This window comes from Castor canadensis, chromosome 15, assembly GCF_047511655.1.
Source record: "Castor canadensis chromosome 15, mCasCan1.hap1v2, whole genome shotgun sequence".
NCBI lineage: Eukaryota > Metazoa > Chordata > Mammalia > Rodentia > Castoridae > Castor > Castor canadensis.
Genome location: NC_133400.1, coordinates 60,165,350 through 60,190,876, shown reverse-complemented (window position 1 = coordinate 60,190,876; position 25,527 = coordinate 60,165,350). Strand labels below are relative to the sequence as shown.

The following is a 25,527-nucleotide window of genomic DNA, read 5'->3' as shown; positions in this document are numbered from 1 at the left end:
TTTTTGTGGTGGGTTTTTTTCAAGATAGGGTCTCATGAACTATTTGCCTGGGCTGGTTTGAACCACCATCTTCCTGATCTCTGCCTCCTGAGTAGCTAGGATTACAGGTGTGAGCCACCAGCTCCCAGCATGTTTTCTTCTTTATTCCTGCTTGGGTCTCGGAGAGAAGTAGTGAAAGTGAAGTGAATTCACATTTTTTTGAGCTCCTTTTCTAGACCAGGCATTGCACTGGTGTGTATCATATGTTGTTGTTGTTGTTGTTGTTTAGTTTTAGGCAGGCATTCGTATTTCCATTTAGTGAAGGAATGGGAGGTGGAGAGCATGAGGGGAAATATTCAGTGAGAGAGTGAGAGAGTGTGTGTGTGAGAGAGAGAGAGAGAGAGAGAGAGAGAGAGAGAGGAGAGAGAGAGAAGACAAGACAGGAGAGAAGGGAAAGGGGAAAGTGGTTAGCCAGGAGGGGGACACTTCAGGGTAGATTGTACCAAACACAGATAGGAATAGTGAATCATGGCTCCCATCCATCCACCCCCACCCTCCCCACCTCCCATCTCCCAGCCGCCTGGCACCAGCATCACTGCCCGTGGCAGATGGGCTGGCGTAGCGTTGGTCAGTATATGTAACGGGGTAGTGCTGGGCTGTTAGGGGCGGTAAACTGCATATTGCTGCTTCACAACTGACACTGAAGAGACAGATCTTGTGGTGCTCAGGTTCAGGAGCCCGAGAGAGTTCTGTGCTGTAGTCACCCGTGATAACGTGCTCCAAGATTGTGGCTGTTTCATTGTGGACAGTGCTGGGCATTGAATGAACTTCACCTAGGTTTCGCCATCCCTCTGGGATCGTTCACGCGCAGTTCTGGAGCACTAATGAAGGTAGTATATTCTCTCCAGAGTCAAGTCAGTTTTTGATTCATGTACTTACAGGAAGTCTACCGGTGAGTGGACTTCTGAATAATCTCACTGTGCTAGAATTGATGACACTAGATGATTAAAGAATATTCTCTACTCATGTCAATTGGGCAGCAATAGACACTAAAATCTGTTGGTTTTATGATTCAGTATATAGAGGATGAGGCAGAGTGGATAGAAAAATTGTAACATTTCATTACACATACCAGAAATATTTGGTAGGGATAGTTATTGTGACTTGAGAGACTCGCTGTTGGAGGAATGATAATATGTGCGCAGGGGAGAAGGTTGTTGTAACAGTGGGTAATGGATGAAATGAAGTTCTAATCACCTCCAAAAGGTCTTTTTAAATAGCTTTATTGATGTGTGCTTTTTGTACAATAAATTATGCATTGAAATTGTATGATTTGATTACATGATACATGCCTACATCTGTGACGCCATCACCATTATCATGAAAGTGAGCAAGTCCGTTATTCCCAGAGCCCCCTCATGCCCCTCTGTCACCCCTTCCTCCTGCCTCACTAAATTTATGTTCCATGTTGCTGATAGTATTCCCTTGTTACTCCGTCAGTGTCTGTGGGCTCTGTAGTGATGGCCACTCCTTCATTCCTGGTTTTGGCAATTTGTGTCTGCTCTTTTTCTCTGTCAGTCTTTCTAGAACTTTCAGAATTTTATTGATCCTTCTCAAGAACCAACATTGACTTTTTGTTATTTTCTTTTCCTGTTTTCAGTTTTGATGATTTGTTCTGTGATATGTGTTTTCTTCCTTCTCCTTGTGTTAGGTTTATCTGGGTCCTTTTTTAGATTCCTGAAGTAGAAGCCTGAGACCTTTCTCCTTTTCTAATACAAGCAGTTGACTGTATAGATTTCTTTTTCATCATTGCTTTAGGTATATCACATACATTTTGATATATTTTCATTCAATTGAAAATAATTTATAATTTCCCTTGGGACTTCCTCTTGACCCAGGAATGACTTACAGGTTTGTTGCTTTATTTCTGAGCATTTGGGCATTTTCTTATCTTTCTCTTATTGAGCTCTAACTTAATTTCATTGTATGTAGAGACTATACCTTGTTTGATTTAAATAATTTCAAGATTGTTACTGTTTTATGACTCACATGCTTTGTCTTCACTAATATTACACATGCACCTGAAAATAATTGTATTTTGCTACTGTTGCTTTTTATAGAGCTTGGAGTGCTCTATAAATATCCATTAGATCCCTTTGGTTGGTAGTGTTGCTCAGTATGTTAGTTAGCTTTCTGTCACTTTGACAAAATACCTGAGTCAACAACTTATAATGAGGAAAGATTTGTTTTGACTCAAGGTTTCAGAAATTTCAATTTATGGTTGGTTGGCTCTCTTGTCTTTGGGCCCATGGTAAGGCAGAGCAACATAGTGGGGATTGGGTGGTGGAGGAAAACACCTACCTCATTGTATCTAAGAAGCAAAGAGAGAGGGAGGAAGGGTGAGGTCTCAATATCTCCTTCAAGGGCACACTTGACTTAACTTCCTTCCATAGGCCCTACCTCCTAAAGGTTCCACCACCTCCCAATAATGCCATAAGCTGGCAACCAAACCCTTGGATGTCATTTAAGATCAAAACCCTAAAACTAAGTCCTATTTTCTTTTCTTTTTTATTTTTATTTGTGTGTGTGGTACTGGGGTTTGAACTCAGGGCTTTGCACTTGTTAGGCAGGAACTCTACCTTTTGCACCCTGCCTCCAACCCTACTTTCTTGATAATGCTCTGTGTGCTAGTTCTGTTAGAGAGAGGAGTGCTGAGGTCTTTAGCTACAATTGTGGTTTTGCCTGTCTCTTTTCAGTCCCATTAGTTCTCACTTCATGTTTTAAGTGAAGTTCTGTTGCAGGATTAGAATTACTATGTCTTCTTGGAGAATTGGCACTTTTATGATTATGAATATCCTTAATAACTTTTTTGTTCTGAGGTCTACTGTGATGTTAACGTGCTACTCAAGTTTTCTTTGAATAAGGTTTGAATGATGTATCTTTTTCATCCTTTTAGCTTTAACCTACTTAAATCATTCATCATTATGTTTGCATTGAGTTTCTTCTCACCTCTCAGTGTTAGGGATCAGGGCCTCTTGCATACTTAGGCAAATGCTCTACTATTGAGCCACATCTCCAATCCTAAACTGAGTTTCTTGCAAACAACATACACCTGGTTCATTTTTAAAAATTTTTGACAATCTCTGTCTTTAAATTAGTGTGTCTAGACCATTTTTATGTAATGAAGCTATAGATATGCTAGGATTTAGGCACGCCATTTTATTATTTGCTTATTCCCTCCTGTTTATGCTGTTTTCCCTCTATCCTGACTTCTTTGGGATTATTTTAATATTTTCTACTATTCCATTTAAATTTATTATTTCTTGAGCTGGGGGTGTGGCTCAAGTGGTACAGCATCTGCCTAACAAGCTCAAGCATAGGCCCTGAGTTCAAATCCCAGTATTGCAAAGAAATAAATAATAAATTTATTTCTTTTTGGCCATTTCTCTGTGTATAGTTTTTTTTTTTTTTTTTAGTGGTACTGGGGTTTGAACTTCACCTTAAGCCACTCCATAAAACCTATTTTTGTGAAGAGTTTCTTGAGATAGTGTCTTATGAACTATTTGTCTGGGCTGTCTTCTAACCACAATCCTTCTGGTCTCTGCCTCCTGAGTAGCTAGGATTATAGGTGTGTGCCACCAGTGCCTGAATCTCTGTATACAGTTTTTAAAAATCCTTTCTCTTTCAAACAGCAGCTTTAGGGCTTACAACATGCATACTTAACTTTTCATAGCTTACTAAGAATTAATATTTTACCATTTTAATAGGAATGTGGAAACCTCATTACTCTATATGTCCTTTGCCCTCTTCCTTGTGTTATACTGTCTTGCATATTACATATGCACATCAAAAAACTCCTCAGATGATGTCATGAGTTTTGCTTTCAACTATCTAACATATTTTAAAGAACTTGGGAGAAGAGTCTACTATATTTACCTAGGCATTTATCATTTCTGTGGCTGTTCCTTTACTCTGGATGTTCCAAAATTCCTTTTGGTATTACTTCTCAAATGATATAAATAACACACACACACACACACACACACACACACACACACACGCCAGTGGGGGAGGGGCGGTTCTGGCAGATTTATTTTACTTTTTTGTTTACTCATTTCCTGAATCAGCTCTACAGGCCACCTTTTTTTTTTTTTTCAGTACTGGAGCTTGAATTCAGGGCCTTCACCTTGAGCCACTCCACCAGCCCTATTTTTGTGAAGGGTTTTTCAAGATAGGGTCTTGCGAACTATTTGCCCAGGCTGGCTTTAAACCACGAGCCTCCTGATCTCTGCTTCCTGGGTAGCTAGGATTACAGGCGTGAGCCACTGGCTCCCAGCTATAGGCCCTTTCAATTCCATGTTCTGACTGTGGGGTCCTAGATGAAATTTTCTTGTTATTTTTGCTTTAAAGCCATCCAATATGAAATTTAAAGCCATCATCCAGATTTAAGTCGACATACCAGCTATGAAGGTGGCATTAAAAATCTCTATTCCAAGGAAACGTATCTTTCATATGTAAATATATGTTCCTACATATACCTCACATATGTGTTATTTATAAAAAGGTCACTATCTTAGGGGTAATTAACTTAATTGTTCATGTGTAGTTGCTGAAGGATACCTTTTTATCTGTAAGTGACTCAACAGGACAGAGTGTCCTTCCTTCTTTTTCTCTGTGACTCTTTGCAGACTACACAAAAAGCAGAGGGATAGGTGAGGCATCCTTTTTTCCTCCGTCAAATGGGGAGAACTCTTAGCCACAATCTCTTTGGCAGTGAAAAATTTGGAAGTTAGTATTTTCTTTGTTTCAGAATTCAAGAAGGTATTTTCTAGTTAGAACATACTAACTAGAAACTCTTAACTAGTTAAGAGTTAAGAGTTAAGAGTTTCTTAACTAAGGCTCAAACCCAAAGGTTAGAAGCCCTTTAAAGGACCAAAGTACTCACAATTATAAAAATGTGTTCCACTACACTGCCAAGTAGGGGTGTTCAGCACTAAAGAAAAAGAGAAGTCCTAAAATTATTTTGAGACTAACTTGCTGCTCTATTTAAATAATTAAAATTATTTTAATATTCTTTAAATATACACACATTGTCTTTTTAGAATAAATATTTTGAAGTTAATCTACATATAATAAAAGGCATTTATAATAAGTGTGGGCTATGATACATTGTGACAAATAAATCCATCTGTACAATGACCACTAAAATCAACATGTAGGACAGTTTCATCACTCCAAAGTTCATGTGTCTTTTCAATCAATTGCATCTCCTGTCCAGGACTCCAGCAAACACTTTCCAACCTTCTGACAGTGTTCAGTGAGTGTCTGGCTTCTTTTGTTCAGCATTTACCACATTGTTAAGTTTTTATTGTGGATTCACATTCCATGGCATGAATGTACCACACTTGGATGCACTTTTGGTTTGTTTGCAGGTCTTGACTTTTGTGAATAAAACTGACATAAGTATCATTCATAAAAAAGTCTTTGTGTGGATGTTTTCACTTTTGAGTAAAGATCCGAGTGGGATTGCTGAGACATATGGTAAATGTGTTTTATAAGGAATGCCGATCTTTCTCCCCACCTCACAACAAATGTATTACACTGCCATGGAGGTACAAGTGTTCCATTTGTCCCACCTGGTAACTAGCCATCAGCATTGGCAGTCTTTAATCCATCGAGCTCTTCCAGTACAAAACTGGGTATCTCCATGCAGAAAAAACTGAACCCATTTTTTACTCCTTATTTCCTAGTTGTGAAAATCAACTAAATTGGATCATATGATTTTATCAATATTACTTATTAGTTCTATAAGCCCCTTTTGTATATGTCTTAGGATTTTCATAACTTCTGTGAGTAAAGAAATGCAAAAGTATTTTAATATCTGAAAATCCAATTAATTTAATACATAATTGCAACAGAATAAAAAACTCATGATCATCTCAACTGATATAGAAAAAAATCTTCTAAATTTGTTTTTCATAGTGTGAATTAATTCTTCATAGTATTTTTCATTAGTAGAGTCAGTAGTAATAGCCTCTCATTTTTGAGTGCAGTCATTTCATTTCTTTTTTCCTTTTTGTTTGGTGAGTCTAGGAATTTCATTAATTAGTCAAAAAAAACCTCTAGCTTTTTATCTTATTCTCTACTGTTTTTTTGGTTCTCTGTTTTATTAATCTCTGATGTAATTTTTATTATAGCTTTCTTTCTGCTAACTTTAGGCTTAATTTGCTTTTTTCTACAGCATCTTTGAGTCAAAGGTTTAGTCTTTGAGTTGAGATTTTCTTTTTAAAATTTGGCGTTTAAATTTATAACTTTCCCTCTAAGCACTATGTTAGATGCATTTTATAAATTTTGGTAAACTGTGTCTTCACTTTCACTAATCTCAAAGTATTTAAATTTTTTTGATTTATCATACATTCATGTTATCACCCATGTGATAATACTGTGGATGCACACAATGGACTTTGAGCAAGTCCCCCTCCATGGTATTTCCATTCCCCTCTCTTTCTTCCCCTTCCAGTGTGTGGTGGGTTTCATTATACTGACTTCGTATGTATGTGGTGTATTTCCATCTTCTTCACTCCTCAGTATCCAAGTGTTTTTAAAATATTCCCTATGATACCTGTTTTGACTCAGTTGTTTAGGAATATGTTGTTTGATTTGCACATACTTGTGAGTTTCCATTACCAATGTCTAAATTCTCTCCATTTTGGTTGTGTAGCATACTTTGTATAACTTTACTTATTTAAAATACATTGATACTTTTGTTATTACTTAGCAATGGGCTCTCCTGGTGAAATTCCTGTGTATTGTGTTGCTGAGCAGTGGTCTACACAGGTCTGTTAGCAATACTTTGGCTATTGTGCTGTTGAAGTCTATTTCCTTGCTATCATGTCTACTATTCTATTATTGAAAATGTAGTCATAAGATCTCCAACATTGTTGAATGGTTAGTCTCCTTTCAATTCTGTAAGTTTTTTTTCTTCATGTATTTTGGAAGCTCTGCCATGAGTGTGTATATGTTTATAAGCATATTTTCCTGATAGGCTAAATCTCTTAGCATGATAAAATATTCCTCTCTATCTCTAATAACATTTGTTTTGTGGTACTGGGGCTTGAACTAGGGCCTACACCTTGAGCCACTCCACCAGCCCTACTTTTGTGATGGGTTTTTCAAGATAGGGTCTCACAAACTATTTGCTTGAACTTTCTTCAAACCAAGATCCTCCTGATTTCTGCCTCCTGAGAGGATTACAGGTGTGAGCCACCAGCGCCCGGCTCTAATAACATTTTTAAGAATGTTAAATGTTTCAAATCTGTTGTATCTAATATTACTCTAGTGATGCTAGCTTTCTTATGGTTGCTTTTACTTTCAATTTATTTTTATCTTTTTTTTTTGAGATAGGGTTTTTTGACATAGTCATGGCTGGCTTTGAACTTATGATTCTCCTGCCTCAGCCTTATTTTTATCTTTGGATGTAAAGTATGTCTTTGGTAGATAGCATACAGTTGGACCTTGTTTTTAGTTAAATCCAAACTGGTACAACTGCCTTTCCATTTAATTATTTAACACACTCACGTCTAATTTGTTATAAGGTAGTGGGATAACATTCAAAGTGCTAAAAGAAAAACAGTTTCAAGCAAGAATCTCCCATCTAGCAAAACTACCTTTCAAAATGAATGTGAAATGTGCACATACCATTTTACATTTTGTTTCTGATATGTATCATCTTTTCTATCCTTCTACTCCTCCTTTGCTTGTTTCTTTGCATTAAGTAACTATTTGCCAGCATAACATTTTGCTTTCCTTAATAAAATTTTCACAAGTCATCCTTTTCCTTTTATCCTTTCTTCCTATGTATAAAGTAGATCCCTCCCTCCATCTCTCACTCCTTCCTTCTTTTTTTTTTTTTGGCAGTGGTATTGGGGACTGAACCCAGGACCTTGTACTTGCAAATGGTCTACCACTTGAGCTACTTCCTCAAGCTCTGTTTTATAATTAGAATGCTTAGTGCTTAGTCCATATTCATTTAATATAATTATTGACATGGTTAAATTTAAATCTTATGTCTTGTTACTTATTTTCTATAGCCCCATTTGATTTTCTTTTTTCTTCTGTGCTTGACTTTTTGGATTAATTGAGCATATCTCAATATCTCATTTTACTCCCCCCCTTATTGGCTAATAAAACTGTTTTATTTTTTAATGGCTGCTGTAAGATTTAAGGTATACATCATGTTCAGTTCATTAGTGTTCCTTCAAGTAATACTACATCACTTCAATAATGTAGCACTTTTTTTTGTTTGTTTTTTGGTGACACTGGGGTTTGAACTCAGGGCTTCGTGCTTGCTAATTATCACCCTACCACTTGAGCCACTCCACCAGCCCAATGCAGCGCTTTTGTATACTTCCAAGACTTCTCTGCTCTTTCTGGCCAGAACTTGAACATCTCACAGATCTCCGTGAACTGTGGGATTGTTCATTTTATAATTCTCTCATAGATGCTCTTTGCCTGGTCTCACAGAGTTTCTCTCTGTCAATGTGTCCAAGATGCTAGAAGTTCCTTATGCAGATTTTTAATTCTTGCTTTTCTAGCTTACTTGTCTCTAGTATCCTGCACACTCCAGCTGCCTGTGCCTCTCTGAGTCTGACCTCTGTCTCCTCTGCTTAGCAATTCGGCTTGAGTCACCCCTCACCCCCCACCCCCAGTCACAGTCTGTGAAGTAGCTGCAGGACGAAAGCTGGGTGGTTATAGGCCTTGCCTTGTTTCACTTCTCTCCAGTTTATAGCTCTGCTTTGTCTGTTGTTCAATGTCAGAAAACAATCATTTCATATATCTTCTCTAGTGTCTTATTGTTTGTTGCACTCGGGCAAGTCCAGTACCAGTTAGCGCCCCATGCCCAGAAGCAGTAGTGTTCTTTCTGGTTGCATTTCTATTTCTTACAACTTTATTTTTACATTTGCTTACACAACTACTTTCCATTTATCATTACCATGTGGTTCATTGAAATCAATGTTGATACGTTTCTTCTAATGATTACTTTCCTCTGTTGGTCAAATGTGGTTGCAGACATGCTGCTCGTAGCATTTTAAAAGTAAATACGAAGTTTTCTCAGACTTGTACTACCAGGTCTATTATTTAGTCAAGATAGTATTTATCTTATTTTCATTATTAGTGAGCATTTAGTGTCTATAGTTAAGCCAGGCTTTAAATCGATAAGAATATGATACAAAAGAACAGAAAAAGCATTCTCTCTGAGTGACTTCAGTATTGTGGAGAAGTGTTAGCTTTGAGTCCTGTCATGGGAAAGAAATACACTCATGCTACTTTTATGGAACCAGTGAGAAGCCTTTCTTAAGATTTTACAATAAAAATAGAAAGCATGTTTCATGCATGTTGTCTTCATAACTAGGAAATTTTATATAAAATTTATATATATATATATATATATGGCCTTAATTTTAGTTCAACTTTACTTTCTCTCTAACTACTGTTACTAGAAACCAGGATTAAATGCCCAAGTGTCAAATCACAGGTAAAGCAATGAATGTTATTTATCGCACAGCCATGGGAAACACCAAATACCTACTTAAGGGCTTAATATTTTAAAAACCTTTTTCAGGCACTGTTGGCAGGAATAAGACCCTATTCTTACTGATAAAGGCTCATTTATGCAATCCTCTGGGCACATGACTCTTAGTGACTCTATTTCTTTTTTCTTGAATCTGTAGCCTCAGGAAATTCCATTATCCATGAAATTAGAAATAACTACCAGTTTGCTAAGAAGAGCTAAGAGCCTGCTATAAGTAAATATTAAAATATATACTAAAGCTACTGAAATTAGAGCAGTGTGATCCTGACACAGAAGCACATGGACAGATAGATGATAAATTTTGCCAGATAGATGGATGGACAAGAAGATGGGCTGGAAATAAACCCATTCTTATATGATAAATTTTGTATTTCAAGTCCATGAGAGAAGGAAGAAATATCAGGAGTTAGTGTGAAGACAAGTGGAGCACCATTTAGGGGAGAATTACATTTTTTCCTTCTCCCTATTTCTCCCCTCCCTCTCCTCTTTTTTGTTTTTTAACAGATGAGTTTTGGTATGTTGCCCAGGCTGGCCCCACACTCTTGCAATTGGATGATTTCCTCCCACCTCAGCCTCCTGGGCAGCAGAGACTACAGGTGCCCACGACCATGCCTGGCTGAGAATTACATTCTTATTTCATAATACCCACACAAAAATGCCCATGTGGATTACAAAGCTAAACATAAACATTAAATGCTTAAGATGAATATGCTCATACATTTGAAGGAGAGGGAACTAAGGCCAGAAAACTTAAAGGAAAAGATTAACTCATGTTATTTGTGTGCATGTGTCTGTAAGTGAGCATGTTAATTCAAAGGTGAAAAGAGCTACCCCAGACTCTGAGCTGTGGTTATTTTTAAGGGGTAGCGGGACTTCTACTTTCTTTATTTATGTCTCCTTGGGTTTTCTGCTTATTTTTCTTTTTACAATTAGTGTGTGCAATATAACTAGGACCGTTTTTCATTAAAGAGAAATTAAAAAATGGATATTGCCACTGAGCTCAGTGTAGAGTTCAGCAGTAGGGCACCTGCCTAGTATGGCCAAGGTCCTGGGTTCCACCCCCAATACTGCAAAACAAAACAAAAGAAAAACCAGATATCACCCATGCATAACACAATGAAACACAGTAGCTAGCGTTTGCTGAGAGCTGATTATATACCAGCCCTGTTTTATGTGGATTTACACACTTAGAGCCCACCACGACCCATGATAAGTCCTGTTCTTATTCTTATTTTAAATAGGAGGGAAGATGGTTTAGAGAAGTCATAGCTAGTAAATGGTAGGACTATATTCATGCTCAGACAATCTGGCAGCAGAGCTGAGTTTTTTTTTTTTTTTTTTTTTTGATGGTAGTAGGGTTTGAATTCTGGATCTCATGATCCCTAGGCAAGTGCTTTACCACTTGGGCCACACCCCCCAGCCCTTTATGCTTTAGTTATTTTTCAGATAGGGTCTCCCATTTTTGTCCAGGCTGACCTTGGAGAGATATCCTTCTATTTAACCTCCCACATAACTGAGTTTACAAGTGTGAGTCATCATACCCAGATTTTTTTTTTTTAAACAGGGTCTTGCATTGTACCCCAGGCTGGTTTCAAACTTGTGATCCTCCTGCCTCAGTCTCCTGAGTGCTGTGATTACAGCTGTTGAACTACGGTGCCTGGCCTCAGAGCTGAGATCTTAACTATGACACTATATTAACTCTCAGGACAGTTGTTGCCTAACCACAGGCATAATATTGCTTTTTCAACAGGTACATGTTCACTATGCTGAAACCTGACAGAATACCTAGTTATAAACATAGATTGAAAATAAATAAATAAATAAACATAGATTGAAATGCCTATCTGTTTTCATCAGCACCAGAAAGATTTATCTGAGACAAAGCGAAAGACTTTCTCAGTGTTTCTCAGTGTTATTCTGCAGTGGAACTGATTATGCCTCACCTAGGAGAGTGAAGATAAAATTAATGCCTTCTCTCTCATGCAGCTCATGACAAATCGTAATCATCATTTTGCAGATATTCTCAAACACATGGGATATTTGAGCCTGACACATAGTCTCTCCTTTTTCATCAGAGAAAGTTTTCATAGCCATCTTTCTGTTGCAACAGCAGGTTAATACTTTGATTTGGTTTTAATATTTTAAAACCAAGAAAAAAACTGCCAACCTAAGAGAAACAATTTACAGGAACCCCCCCCCCCCCCCCGAGCATCCTAGGATGAACAATTAACAGTTGACAAATTCAATCTATATCATAGCCATTGATAACAATATTTATTTCTCAATTATCAACAAAAGCAGAGAGGTCATGCCCGTGGAAAGACAATCAGGCTGAATAGAAAGTTGCGTTTTGACAAATGCTAGTATAAAGGCTTCTTGTAAATACTGTCTACTCACTCTGCATAACCAAATGAATATTTATTAGGAGTTATAAAGACAAAGGAAAAGAAGAGGTAAACCATGTAGTTTATATTGTATTATAGCTCTCCCCCTGCCATATAACAAATACATTGTCAAGTTCACATGTATGTTGCTTTCTGTCTTCCCTGGGGATTTTGAATCTGACCAGTTGAGGTACACTGAGATAGGTTTAAATGCATCAATCTAAATTCCCAAGGTCAACACTGATCCTCTGCTGCAGTGTGAATTCCTTCAGCCCTTGCCAGCTTCCCTACAACCCAGAAGCCCAAGAAGGGTTGTAGAAAGCTCAGTGTGCAGTCACCCACTCCTGAGAAATTTGAGTGTTCAGTGATCGATGAACAGTTTTTCTTAGCAAAGAGCATGGTTTATGTGGAGATTTGTGGGAAACAAGGGTCCATGGCTTTCTTCCCCATTCTCATCACAGTCAGTCTGAGCTCCTTAGGAGGAAGAGAAGGACCATTCCTGATACCTACAGGGTGCCAGTCACAGTGGGGATTGTCCAGTGGGCGAGCTGCTGCAGAACACTGAGCAGAGACCATCATTATTTATTCAGTCAAGGTGGAAGGTAGTGCAGAAGTAGATTGGGGGGTGTTGACAGTAAGGTTTAGGAGGTTGCTATTTATAACCTGATAAATAAAGAGTCATTGAAGATACCCTTATGAAAAAAAGGCATTTTTTTCTTTTTAAAATTAAAAATGGGTTGGTGAACTTATTGTTGGGTTGCTCAACCTCGGCACTGTGGACATGAGAAACTAGGTAATTTTTCACCGTGCAGAGCTGTCCTGTGTATTGTATATGTTTGGCAAAAGTCCTGGATTCTCAGTCACTAAATACCAATTGAACTCTCCAGTTGCAGCAAAAATGTTCCCAGACATTGCCTAATGTTTCCTGCGGGGCAAAATTGCCCTGGTTGAGAACTGGGGGAAAGGCTGGAGGTTAAATGCTCAGCTCAGAGGAAGAGGAACCAAAACAAGGTCTTGGATGAAAGAGACATCATTTGACTTCAGAATAGTGACTTTTATTACTATTGTGTTGAGCTCAATATAGAAGTGTTGTGTGGTATTGAATTAAAAATCTAAGGGAACAATTTAATGAGGCATTCCTGTTTGTCTCTTCTGGAAAAATATGAAACTCACCCTTGCTTAGAGAAAACTGAAGCTGGAGTTGCCAGGAAAAGGTCATGGCCAGTTGTCTGAATATATTTATCCTTTATGTAACTGGAAATACCAAAAATAACAGGCACCTTTTAATGAAAATTGTCATTTTTGTGTTCACAAAGCTTTTGGTTTATTGTACAGGAGAACATTTTCTTACAGTTACTGCTGCAATTCCTCCCTGCTGAGGAATGTATTGTAAAAATTCATGCTGCTACCCTTTGAAATGTGCAACTAGAGGTTGTTACATCAAGTCAGTTTTCAGACAGGCATGGGGAAACAGGAATATGAAATACACATCAGATGCAAACAATTTGGTTTTGGCTTCAGCTAACAGTGAGTTCACTGTATCCCAGTGGTGTTGCGGCAGCATCTGGTGAAATGTAATTGTGTCAGAGCTGTTGTTGGCCTAGTTGAACAAGGCAAAGATTTGGCAGGGTTTGTGATGCCTATGGTTTGTTGCCATGGTTTCATTTTCTTAATCCTTTTTACTTTTTTGTCCCTGCAAGAAATAAAGTTTAGCCATAATCCCCACTTGTCTTTGAGTGTTGATGACTGAGATGTGTGGGTGTTTCTAGGTAGATTTCTATTTGGAAAAAAAAATGGTTTTTTGGTGTTCTTTATGCTGATGACAGTGAGAAAAATTTCCTGATTAGGCCATTTAGAGGTGTTATTCTCAGAGATTATGTCCCTTGGGGCCATTCTGCCACTCTGACCCCTCACAATGTTTCAGATAGACCAGGTTTCACTTGTATCATTAAAGGGGTTGGTACAAGGAGCAGAGAATCCAGTAATATTTTTCAGAGTTCGCTCTTAAGGTTATAAAACATCCTTTGTAATTTTGCATTTGAAATTCACATTTTATACCCCACCTTGACTTTGGCACAGTGAGAACTTCAGCAGCAAGCATCCTGTCTTCCTGTGCCATTTCAACCTCCCAGGATCATTTCTGTTGAGGAGAAGCCTCCCTAAGGGAGCATCAGCTCTGATGGCCTCTGGGCTGGGTTTCTAGCAGCCCCTTCCCTAGCTTTCAAATTCTCAAAGCAAAACTCCACTGTACTTAGGGCAGCAGCAGGAGCAAGTGTAAACCAATGCATGCATGTAGGCTGTTGGTCATCTGGAACAGGGAAGCACTGTTGTATGGGCTGTATGGAAAGTCCTGGCCTCTCTAGTGTTCCCTTCTTTCCTGTTTATCATTCTCACCACTTCTCCCACATGGCCCTGTCTCTTTCTCCCTTTTCTTCTCTTTCCTTTCTTCCTTCATTTTCTACATAATGTAACAGTAGCAAAGTATCTGCTAGTAATCATGGCTTTGTGTGTACTTTTGGTTCTTTTTAGGATGCTCTTTAAAGGAAGTTTGCCAAGAAGGTGAGGGAAGTACTCTCTCAAGCAGCCGCTTGCAAGCCTGTGAGACAGCTCCTAGGTACAGAAGAGGGTCACACCCATCTGTGAATCAGTGTGTGATTCCATCCCCTGGGGAGCAGTCAATAGTACACAAAGCTGTTGGGCCAGACTGCAGGGCCTTAGCTCTGTTGCTCACTAACCTGATTGCCTTGGGGTAATCTGCTAGCATCTGTGCCTCTGCACACAAGGATGATAACAGCAAGTACCCTCCTCGGGTTATGGGAAGGTTAGAGTAGTTATAAATGTCAAGTGCTAGCTCATAGACCACAATCACCAAATGTCAGCTACAGGAATATCATTATCTTTGTCCTCAAGGACCTTGCAAACTAGTTAGAGATGGGATAACACATGTGAAAGGATTACAAAAATCAGTTGTAAACATTTAAGCATTAGGGTGTAAATGCCATGGGAGTTTAAAGAAGGATGAAGTTTTTCAGTGTCAACAGTGGTCAAACAATGTTAACAGAGAGGGAGATTATGTCAGAGCTGGAAGGTTGTTAAGTCAACATATATTAAGCATATTACATCTACTGATTATTCACACAATCTTGTGTTTACCATATGATATTCATTTTCCCCATCATGTTCCACGGATCCGAAGAGGAGGCACATTTATGATCTTTGTGCTAGGCAGCCGGCTAAATGACCCTTCCATACACTGGACCATTTAGTCCTTTCAGTGACCTTAGAATTAGGCTGTAACATTTCCATTTTCCACAGGAAGAAGTTGAGGTTCCGCAGCGGTAGTATGTCTAATGTCAAAGCACTACCAAATGGTAGGGTTGAGAATGGAGCACAGGTTATCTGATGGCAGATCTGGCAAAAGGAGTACACAGGGTGTACAAGTCTGGCAGAGAGGGAGACAGAAAGAACTAATGAGATCAGTAGTCCAATGGGAACAGAGTGTCTACTGGCAGTCAGAAATAAATTGGGATTGCTATGGGGCGGGGGGAGTTTTGCTTAAAAAGGATGCCACAAACCCAGTAAGGTGTTTGGGCTTGGAAGTGGAAGCTGATACCAGTCCCTGAGCCTGGAAGTACGTGACAATGAAACATGCACTTACCAGTGGCGGGAGGTGAATGGGCTAGTGGAAGGAGGGAAGGCACACTTTCGCTCGAGGGAAGACAACCAAGCAAAAAGAAGTAGGAGAGGTACAGGTGTGGGAGAGGCCCAGACTATGGGTAACAAAGAGAATAAACAAGGAAACATGAAATCTGTAGTATCCCTTAAGGAAATTTTGGACAGGTCTGTGTGACAGGTTAAATGAGACAATAAATGAGAGAGAACAGACACCATCTAAGATTTCTTTTTCCCAGAAAAATGGTGGTAGCTCTGACAAGGAAGGGGAAATTGGGAAGACAGGTGGGGAAGGATTCATTTTGAGGGGATCCTATAAACGCTGGGCAAATGGAAATTGGAGCATATGTGAGAGGCCAAGGCTGGGGACAAAGACGTAAGAATCAGCCATATAGTGGGAAAGGACACATTGCAATGAAGTGGTCACGGTCATAGGTAGGAACCAGATGAGGGAAAGTGCACGGAGGGCACAAGAATGACTACTTTGGAGGGTTTCAGGATCATTGGGTTTCTAGAAGGGACAGTCTTCTGCAGGAGACAGGTCACTGCAGCCCTCTGAGGCTGCAGGTTCTCTCTTGCCTTCCTGGAATAGGTACAGTGGGTTTACATGGTCTACTGTGTATGAAAGCGTAAAGACTAGAACATGACAAAAGCACGTTTCATGGTCACTGTCTTTCAATCTCATCTCCAGAGACACATGTAGCTCCTCAGAGTATACCATTTTCACAAATTTCTTTATATTGCGGCAAAATCTTTGATGGGTTAAGGATTTCTTTTTATTATTTTAAGTCAGTGAAGTAGGAGGTATACAGTTAGCAATTCTTACAGATTCCTTTCTGGTCTTTGCCCACACAACTATCACTTCCCTGAGGCCCTTCTGTTTCTGGCCCTCGGGAACAACCACTGCTCTTACTGGCAACAGAGTCACATGCTGTACCTGCTAGAATGGGGCAAGTGCCTCCAGAAGATTCCCCTGCTGTGGCCTCTACCACACACATCCCAGCCAACCCACATACCACCCAGATAACTCAGAGGGGAGAGACATACCAAGGCTGGTTTTGTTTCATTAACAAGATTAAAGTAAATTTTGAGTTTCATTTTTGTTGGGCGGGAATCATTTTAAAGTATTTTTTCTGATTATGAAACATTCATTGTAGGAAATTAGAAAGATAAACAGAAAAAGGAAATTAAAAATGATGCAATTTTTTTTAATGTTATAAATTGTCCAAAGTTGTCTCTGTTAATAGGAATGAGATCACACTGTTTAGTAACTATTTTAACATTTTTATTGTGGTGAAATACATACAAGAATTTAGCATACTAACCATTTTAAGTGTACAGTTCAGTAGTATTAAACACATTCATCATGAGGTACAACCATCACCAACATTCCTCTGCATTTCCCTTTTTGCCTTTAAAGCTGAAATTGTACCCAGTGAATTATAGTGTCCCATTTCAACCTTTCCACAGTCCCAATTCACGCATGTCCTTTTTATTGGCACTTCTGGAGTTTGCATGCTTGCTAGGTAGGTGCTCTACCCTTTGAGACATACCTCCAGCCTCTCAATTCTACCTTTGTCTCTATAATTTTGAGTACTCTATCTCAAGTGAGTGGAATCATACAGTATTTATCCTTTTGGGACTATACTAAGAAATATTACTTTAAAAACTTAAAATAACATGGCGATTTTTGTGCTATTAAATACTATTTTAAAATGTGATTTTTCTGAGACAGGGTATTACATAGCTAAGGCTGTCTCTCCTGCCTCAGCCTCCTCCCTACTGCTGGGACTGCAAGTGGGCACCACCATACCTGGCTTAGAATGTGATTTTTAATGGTGCATGATACTCTATTACATGGATCACAATTCGTTTAACAAGCTGTTGTTAAATACTTTGGCCATATTTTACCTGCATAGCAGTGCAACAGAGAAACAGAGCTGGCCAGGAGGTAGGGATCAGAAGTTAGAGGTACAGAATAATGTTTCCTGGGGCAGTCTCCAGAAGACAGAGTTCACTCAGGTAAAATCTTCCCCTAGTTTGACTTCTCTTCTTGATGTAGAATGTGGCCCCATGTTCACCGCTGCTGTGTATATCCCAAAGAGCTATGTCTTTAACCATACTCATGATTCTTTTGGACAAATTAATTGAAATAGAAACACAGGATTAACAGGTTTATTATAGTCCATGGCTTTTGATAAGTGTTGCAAAATTTGGCATTCAGAAAATTTGAATCAATTTATATTTTTAGGAGCAATGGAAAAAAATGCTTAGTTTCCTGAGCAATCTGATCAACTTTGGGTGAAAGCTTTTTAACAAATTTTTTTTTTTTTGGTGGCTCTGGGGTTTGAACTCAGGACCTCATGCTTGGTACAATTTGAGCACTTTGCCAGCCTGGGTGAAAGCTTTTTTAAGCAGATTTTTGAGCAGGAATACTTTTAACTGCTTAAGTTTACTGAATTAAGTTGTGCCACAGATATCCTGTCAAGCAATGTTTCCTACTTCTGAGTTTCTTTTGGATGGTTGTGAACCTGTTTGGGTTGTTTCTTTTTAAGATGACAGTATCAGCAATAAGGAGTAAAGCAGAAAGTACCAAGAAGAGCTGGTGGAGTGGCTCAACGAGTAGGGTGCATGAGGCCCTGAGTTCAAACCCTAGTACAACCAAAAAAGTAAAAAACAAAATGAAAGTTCAGAAAGTACCAAGATAGGGTATTACAGTCATAGCTGAGAATTCAATGATTACAATATTGAGGATGGTTTAGGTGTCAATGATTGCATTGGATGACGTTTTAGATTACAAAGTATGTGGACCAACATTTAAAAAATATGAAATTCGAGCTGGTGGAGTGGCTCAAGCAGAGAAAGTGCCTGCCTAGCAAGTGTGAGGCCCTGAGTTCAAACCCCAGTGTTGCCAAAAAAAAAAAAAAGAAATTTATAAATATAGGCACATTTCTGGAAGATGGACAGGGCCAATTGCCTAATTCTTTTGTAACAGATTATAAGAGACTCCTAGGTTTTAGGGAAATAGTGTCTTGATGTTTCAGTAGGATTTAATTTTAGCTCTCTCTCCATTCATGATACTGGCTGCTAATAAAATTTGGTAACATCAAAAATCTAGTTGTCCAAGCGATTCCAGTGACTTAACACTAGCAAATGTATATATTATATAAATGCAGCATTAGCTTTTCTCTATTCCCATGTTATAGCCTAAGTTGTGTCCCCCTTCCCTGCAAATTCATGCGTTGAAGTCTTAACTTCCAGTACATCTCAAAGACTGTAGGAAGCAGAACTTTAAAGTAAGACAGGGTAGAAAGGGCAGGTCCTTATCCAATATGATTAATGTCTTCCTGAGAACAGATTAGGACACAGGCAGACCCCACAGGGAGGACCATGTGATGATACCAGACATGACAGACACCTTAAGTAAAGGAGAACGGCTGTCCAAAGAAACCAGCTCTACTGACACCTTGATCTTGGACTTCAGGCCTCTACAACTTCTAATCTCTAGAAATAAATTTCTGTTACTTAAGCTACCCAGTCTGTGGTACTTTGTTATGGCAACCCTAGCCAATGAATGCATTGCATTTTGTTAATTTCTGATTTCACCCAGCAAAGTGTATCATTAATATATGCTTTTCCATTATCAAAGTCTTTCTGTAAAAGACTTTCTTCTCAGTTCTGTTTAACATGTTGTTATTCCTTGTTTCAAGAATACTCCAAATGGAATTACTAACTGGTATAGTTGCATTGAACACAACTTGAGAGATAAGTACCAACACTGTTACGAAGACAAAGCTCCTAAAAGTCCTCAAATGATGCTTTATATTTAAAATGGAACGCAGCATAAATAAAGATTGTTGGGGGTAAGGATTCAGAGACTAGGAGAGACCATTCTACTCAGTCAACAAACATTTCTGATCATGTTATGCCGCAGGTCTTATTCCAGGAGTTGGAGACAGCAGTGAGCAAAAAACCAAAGGCTTGTTGTCTTTCTGCTGATGCCCTAGCTTTCAGATAAAGATGCAATACCTATTTCTTCTCTGTTCTACTCTACTTGCATTATCAAGCACCACACCTGTTTCATTTGATTTTCTGTGGAATCTGTTGGATTTGAATCAGGCCACTTTTGAGTTAGGACCAGGAAAATTCCAAGCTGTCTTTGAATGTGGGAGTCTGAGGCACAACAGGATGAAATTTGCATGGTTGAGGAGGGCGTGTTTCCATGAAAGCTCTACCTTACCAGTCCTGGCTGGCTGGGTTGCCAATGTGGAGGATGGAGCTCTGCAAACCACACTGTGGGCTCCCAGGAAAGGCTGTGTGAGTGACAGTGAGGTGAGGAAAGACTCACTTCCTGTCTTTACTGTTCCAGTTCCTGGGCAGATGAGCTCCATTTGGATGTAGCTGCTGTTTAGCAGGGGAAGAGCCATCTAGGGAGACTGTGCCCTCGAATGGCTAACTGTATGAGTACTATGGGTGTGAGGGTGATGGAGGTGTTCTATATCTTGATTGTGGTGATGATGGTTCCTTGGGTCCATTAATTTCTCAAGACTTATCACAATATATAATTAGAATGTAAACCATGATGGTCATTCTGAACTGGGGTTGCCAAAAATGTGCCAAATTTTGTATCTCCAAATAAAATTTTTGTAGATAAGTTATATTTTTATAGATAGTTAATTCTTTACATTTTAATAGTATGCTGACACTTAGAATTTCAGTCTCTTGGGGCTGAGACTGAGGTCCAAGGTAGAACCTGTGCAAGGCCTTGGGTTCAATTTCCACCAACAAAATCAATTGATTGATGAGTCAGTCTCTTCCAGTGGTTATGTGAGTGGGACTGTGGTGACGCGGACATTCTCACTGTAGTCTTCAGAATACTGACTACATACAAGTGTGCATATATACCTATTATGAAGGAAAGAATCATTACAAAATATTCTTTAGGAAGACCACTCTTAAATATAACCCAGAATTTCTTTTATTCTTCAGATTCACCTCATAACCTTAGAGAAAAACTTAAGGCATGAAAACAGCATAGTATAATTAAAAAAATTCTTTATACATCTTTTGGATTTTTGGCTCCGGGTTTCTCACTAAGTCTCTCTAGAACACTAACACCTGAAATGATGCTTCCCTTTCTTGCTTCCAGAGAAAGGTGTACTGGTTATTTGACCATGGACCTTTCCCATGCTTACAGACTCTCTTCAATGGGGTTTTAGTTTGAGACCGCAGTAGATAACTAAGTTTTGTTGGTATAATTTTGTTGTATTGGTTTATTTGAATTTAAGAGATTTATCCAAATGCTTTGTTTATAGGTCTTTATTACCAATCAAAATAAGCTCCTATGTTGAGTATTTCCATAGAAATGTTGTATGTGTTGGATTGGTGCTCAGTCATGCCATTTAATTTACAGACCACAGCTGCACTATGCATCTCAAGGGTGGATGATGTAAAGGAGAAGTTTAACCAAGCAGCGGGAGACCTGGAGTCCAGACTGGGCAGTAACTGAGCTGAATCTGGTCTACCAAGCAGGTACTGTAAGCCTCTCATCACCTACTTAGGACCAGGTTCTGAGGTATGGAGGTTTCTTAAAGGAATTTTGCCTACTTTATTGGGTTTGAAGTTATTTTTTTTCATTCTCCCTTTTGTACACCAAATATACATTTCTAAAAATCTTTCAAGTTTAGACCTTTGGAAAAAAAAATTTTTTTTGGCAGTAGTGGTGTTTCAACTCAGGGCCTTATGCTTGCTAGGCAGGTGTTCTACCTCTAGAGCCATGCCCCCCAGCCCTTTTTTGCTTTAGTTATTTTTCAGATAGGGTGTTGTACTTTTTGCCCCGGGCCAACCGTGAACCAAAATCATCCTACCTCTGCCTCGCAGGTAGCTGCAATTATAGCATGAACCACTATGTCTGGCTTATCTGTTGAGATTGGGGGAGTCTTACTAAGGTTTTACCCAAGCTGGCCTTGAACTATGATCCTCATATCTCAGCCTCTGAAGTAGCTGGGATTACAGGTTGAGCCACTGTGCCTTTTTCAATGGAGAGATCATGATTTCCATTTTGGAGATGTTACCTTTGGCAATGTTTCAGTCATTAAAAGGCAAAAATAAATGTTCATACAGCTCCCTTGCTTCCAGCTATAAGGAGTACAGCCTAGGGGAAAAGAGAATGGGAAAAGAGGAGTATGAAGTGGTCCTCAAAAGGACAGAATCAGGGCTGGGGTTATGGCTTGCCTAGTAAACACCAGGGCCTGAGTTCAAACTCCAATACTGCCCAAAAAGGGGGGAGGGGGATAGAATCTAAGTGATAGAATGGAAGACATCTTAGTTGAAGTGACATATACATCACTAATATAATCTTATAGTAAGATAAATAAAGTGGAAGGATAACATGTTCTATACTCAAAGGCAAAAACTGTAGCAGTTGATGCTTTTTAGCATAAGAGTTAGGATTGTGCACACCATGTCAAAATCCCAGGTTCCCCTTCTCCTGCATCAAAACCATGACTTCCACTTGCTTCTTGGTCTTACAGCTTTGGAGGTGGCTGGAGGTCCAGCTTGGGTTCTGTTCTGTCAGGAGCATGGATTTTATTCTACAATCCTTTGTTTTGGCAAAATGATGGTTTAGATTATCAGAGGAAAAGCATTTTAAGTAAAAGGACTTAGCTAGCATATTCTTTTTGGAGGGAAGAAATACATTATTTCTTTTGAAAATGATGCAGATGTAAAGTAAAGGAAAAAAAGGATGGAGGAAAATAAAATCAAATAACTTGTGTTAATTTGATGATAACCACTGTTAACAGTCTATTTGTGAATCTCCCTAACATGTCTCTTTGCATATATATTCATGTGGGCATAGTGTTTCATGAGCAGGTCAAATGACGCAGTTTTGTAATCCGCTTTTATCTCAACAAAATTTCATGGCTTGCTTTATAACAATAAATATAGACGCACATCCTGATTTTTATTACTTTAACTCATTGCATGGAGCAGAATTTACTTGATTGGTCCTAATTTGTGGGTATTTAGTTGCATTCAGTTTTTCACCATTAAAAATTAAGTGGCAATCTTTAGCATAATTTAACATCTATGAATATTAATATTCCTTTCAAATTTCTTTTTTTTAAAAATTCTTTTTAAATCAGAATACAGACTTGTGATCAGAAAAAGCTATCAGGAAGAGGGAGTAATTTTCCTTCCTGTGGCCTTCCCCTTTTCACAATATTCTAGCACAAACTTCAGTGGACCTAAGTCCTCTTCAACCTCTCTGTTTACACTCTTTAAACACAAATTTCTCACAGCAAAATTGTGAACTATACACTGTGGGAGGAGGGTAAGGCAGTGGGCAAGTGGTGTGTCTTCTCTGGGAATTTTACTGTTTCATCTTCTCCCTGTACTTGAAGCCTGTGTTTTCCTCCATAGTGGCTCCTGGTGCAACTTCCCCTCCAACCTCCCAGAGCAGTCCTGTGTAATCTAGCTCTTCCTTCCAGCTCTTGCTCCTTCCTCTCTAGCTCTCAGAGCTTACTGGGTGAGTTGAATTAGGTTTATAGTACCAGGCTGATGTGAGAACATTTCCGGTATCACTTATCAAAGGCGGGATTTTAAGACAAGTCCCCCAAAGAGGGCCAACTGGGAATTCTGGGCACCCTGTTATGCAAGAAGGCAAAGGGGGAGGGCTTTGCATCCTTAGGTCACAGGAGTGAGGAGTGCCCCTACTTTGACCAGACTCTTTCCAGCCTGGTGCCATAGAAAGAAGAGCTATTCAGATGTTATGGATGACATTCTCAAATGGAAGACCCCAAGTCTCTGAGCTGAGGATAAAAGAAGGGGAGGTAAGATAAAGACAGAAGTAGGAATTCTCATTTCTTTCTTTGTGTCACCCATTGTATTTCTTGGCATTTGTCATATAGTGACTATTCAATATTCATTATAACTTAGCCTCATATACTTTGCCAAGGTTAGGTTCCTAGAAAATGCAGAAGTATCAGAGCTAAGCAACTGGAAGAAGTCTCTGTGAGATCTGTAATCATCCTATCTCAGGCTGCTGAGCAACTTGGGGTATGGTGACACTACCTCATGCAGAACACCACATATATTACCAACTTTACCTGATAGACTAAACAACACCAAAAAAGTGTTAACACTGAAGCAGTTTGGAGCTTGGGAAAATGACAACATGCTGAGTAGTCAGGGTTAGAGTTAGATGAATACAGATTTTCAGTTGTATAGTTTCCCTATGTTAGCGGTGCAAAAATTTATTCTGGTCTGCCATCGGGAAATGGAGATTGAGACCACAATTTATCTGGAAAGTATCTTGGTGTTGTTAGATATTACCAGTCTTAGTACTGGGACAAGTCTGCCTCCCACTTCAGAATTTACTTGAAGAAATGCAGGTATAAAATAATACATGTCAATAAATGCTGTGATACAGGCATGTAAAAGTGCTGTTAGGAGCAATGGAAATTCATCTAAACACAGCTCAGAGGATGTCTAAAAGTTCTCTATGTTTGGAATACCAATAACGAAGCAATTATTAACATAAAACAGTGTAGACTTTCTCCAATATTATTCAGCAATATTTTATCAGAAGATTTAAAAATGTTTCTTTCTTATCAAAATGACCTAGAAATTCTAATTCTAATCAATCCTTTCATGGAAATAAGCAGATGTAGACAAAAAGATCAGCATATAAAAATGCTCATCTGAGGACTGTTTTCTATTAGAATGAAAAACAAATGAGCCTGGAAGCAAAAGGGGTAGGGGGAAGGGAGAAGAGGTAGGGGCAGCAGGAAGAGATAGCCCAAACCATGTATACACATGTGAATAAATGAATAAACAATACAAAAATGAAAATCCATTAGGCAGGGAGGGGTTCAATAAATTGTGATACACTAAACCAATGATTTGTAGTCACTGTAAATTTAAAAAAAAAACTTTAACTAGGATAGGGAAATATCTATGATGCTACAGAACAAAATGGAGGCCAGCATTTTTTTTTTTCTTCTTTAGTCCTGGGGACCCAGGACCTCTTGCATACTAGGGAAGCACTCTACCACTTGAGCCACACCCCCTGCCCTTTTGTTTGTATTTTTTGAGACAGTCTCTTTGAACTTGTGATTCTCTGAGTAGCTGGAATAATAAGCATGCGACCACCATTCTTTGCTTGGTTAAAATTTGTTAAATTTTACACATAGTATACAAGTGTGATCAAATGATCAAAGGAAATCTCCCACACCATTAAAAAGGGAAAACATTAACAAATTACTGAGAGTCAATATGAAGGAAATAATCATTATCTCTGACTCTAAACAGAACAAATCCAGTGGTGTTTTCTATGCTTGCACATCATCTCAGCAACAGACTCAAGGTTCTTTAACTTCTAAGATTTCAATGGATTTAGTCTTACTTAGTTTAATATGAAAGCAAGCATTATTTTTTTCCTTTAAAAATTTTTTTTTTGGCAGTACTGGGGTTTATACTTAGGGTTTTGCCCTTGCCAGGCAGGCACTCTATCATTTGAGCTATGGCCTCGGTCCTACTTTTTCCTTTGAAACTGTTTTTAGTAGGAATCTAAATGAGATAATGAGTGCTTTATAGAACACAGTTTCTGTTGTTTTCTTTCAGATGGTCTGGAAAGTATTAGGTTATGTTTGTTCTGATATAAAGAACGAATATTTGAAGTGAATGACTAGGTGATTTGGGCCAAGATTTCCTATCTTTGGTATCCTTGCCATTTGGGGCTGGGCAAATCCTGGATGGAGAACTGCACTGTGTACCTCTGTGGTTTAGCACATCACTGGCCTCTACCTACTAGACACCAGTAGCACCTCCTCCTCAGTGGTACATGAAGGTGTCTCCGGAATGGGCAGACTGCCCCTGTATTCAGAACTACTGGATTGG

The 25,527-nt window shown here is 38.9% G+C and overlaps 1 long non-coding RNA gene across 1 annotated transcript; it reads left to right on the top strand.

The window, feature by feature from the left end:
* The first annotated feature begins 405 nt into the window (after positions 1–405).
* On the top strand, positions 406–25,281 carry LOC141417480 (uncharacterized). The gene is made up of 3 exons (XR_012442058.1): positions 406–869; positions 21,041–21,159; positions 23,050–25,281. It is a non-coding gene; the product is annotated as an uncharacterized lncRNA (long non-coding RNA).
* Positions 25,282–25,527: the final 246 nt, after the last annotated feature.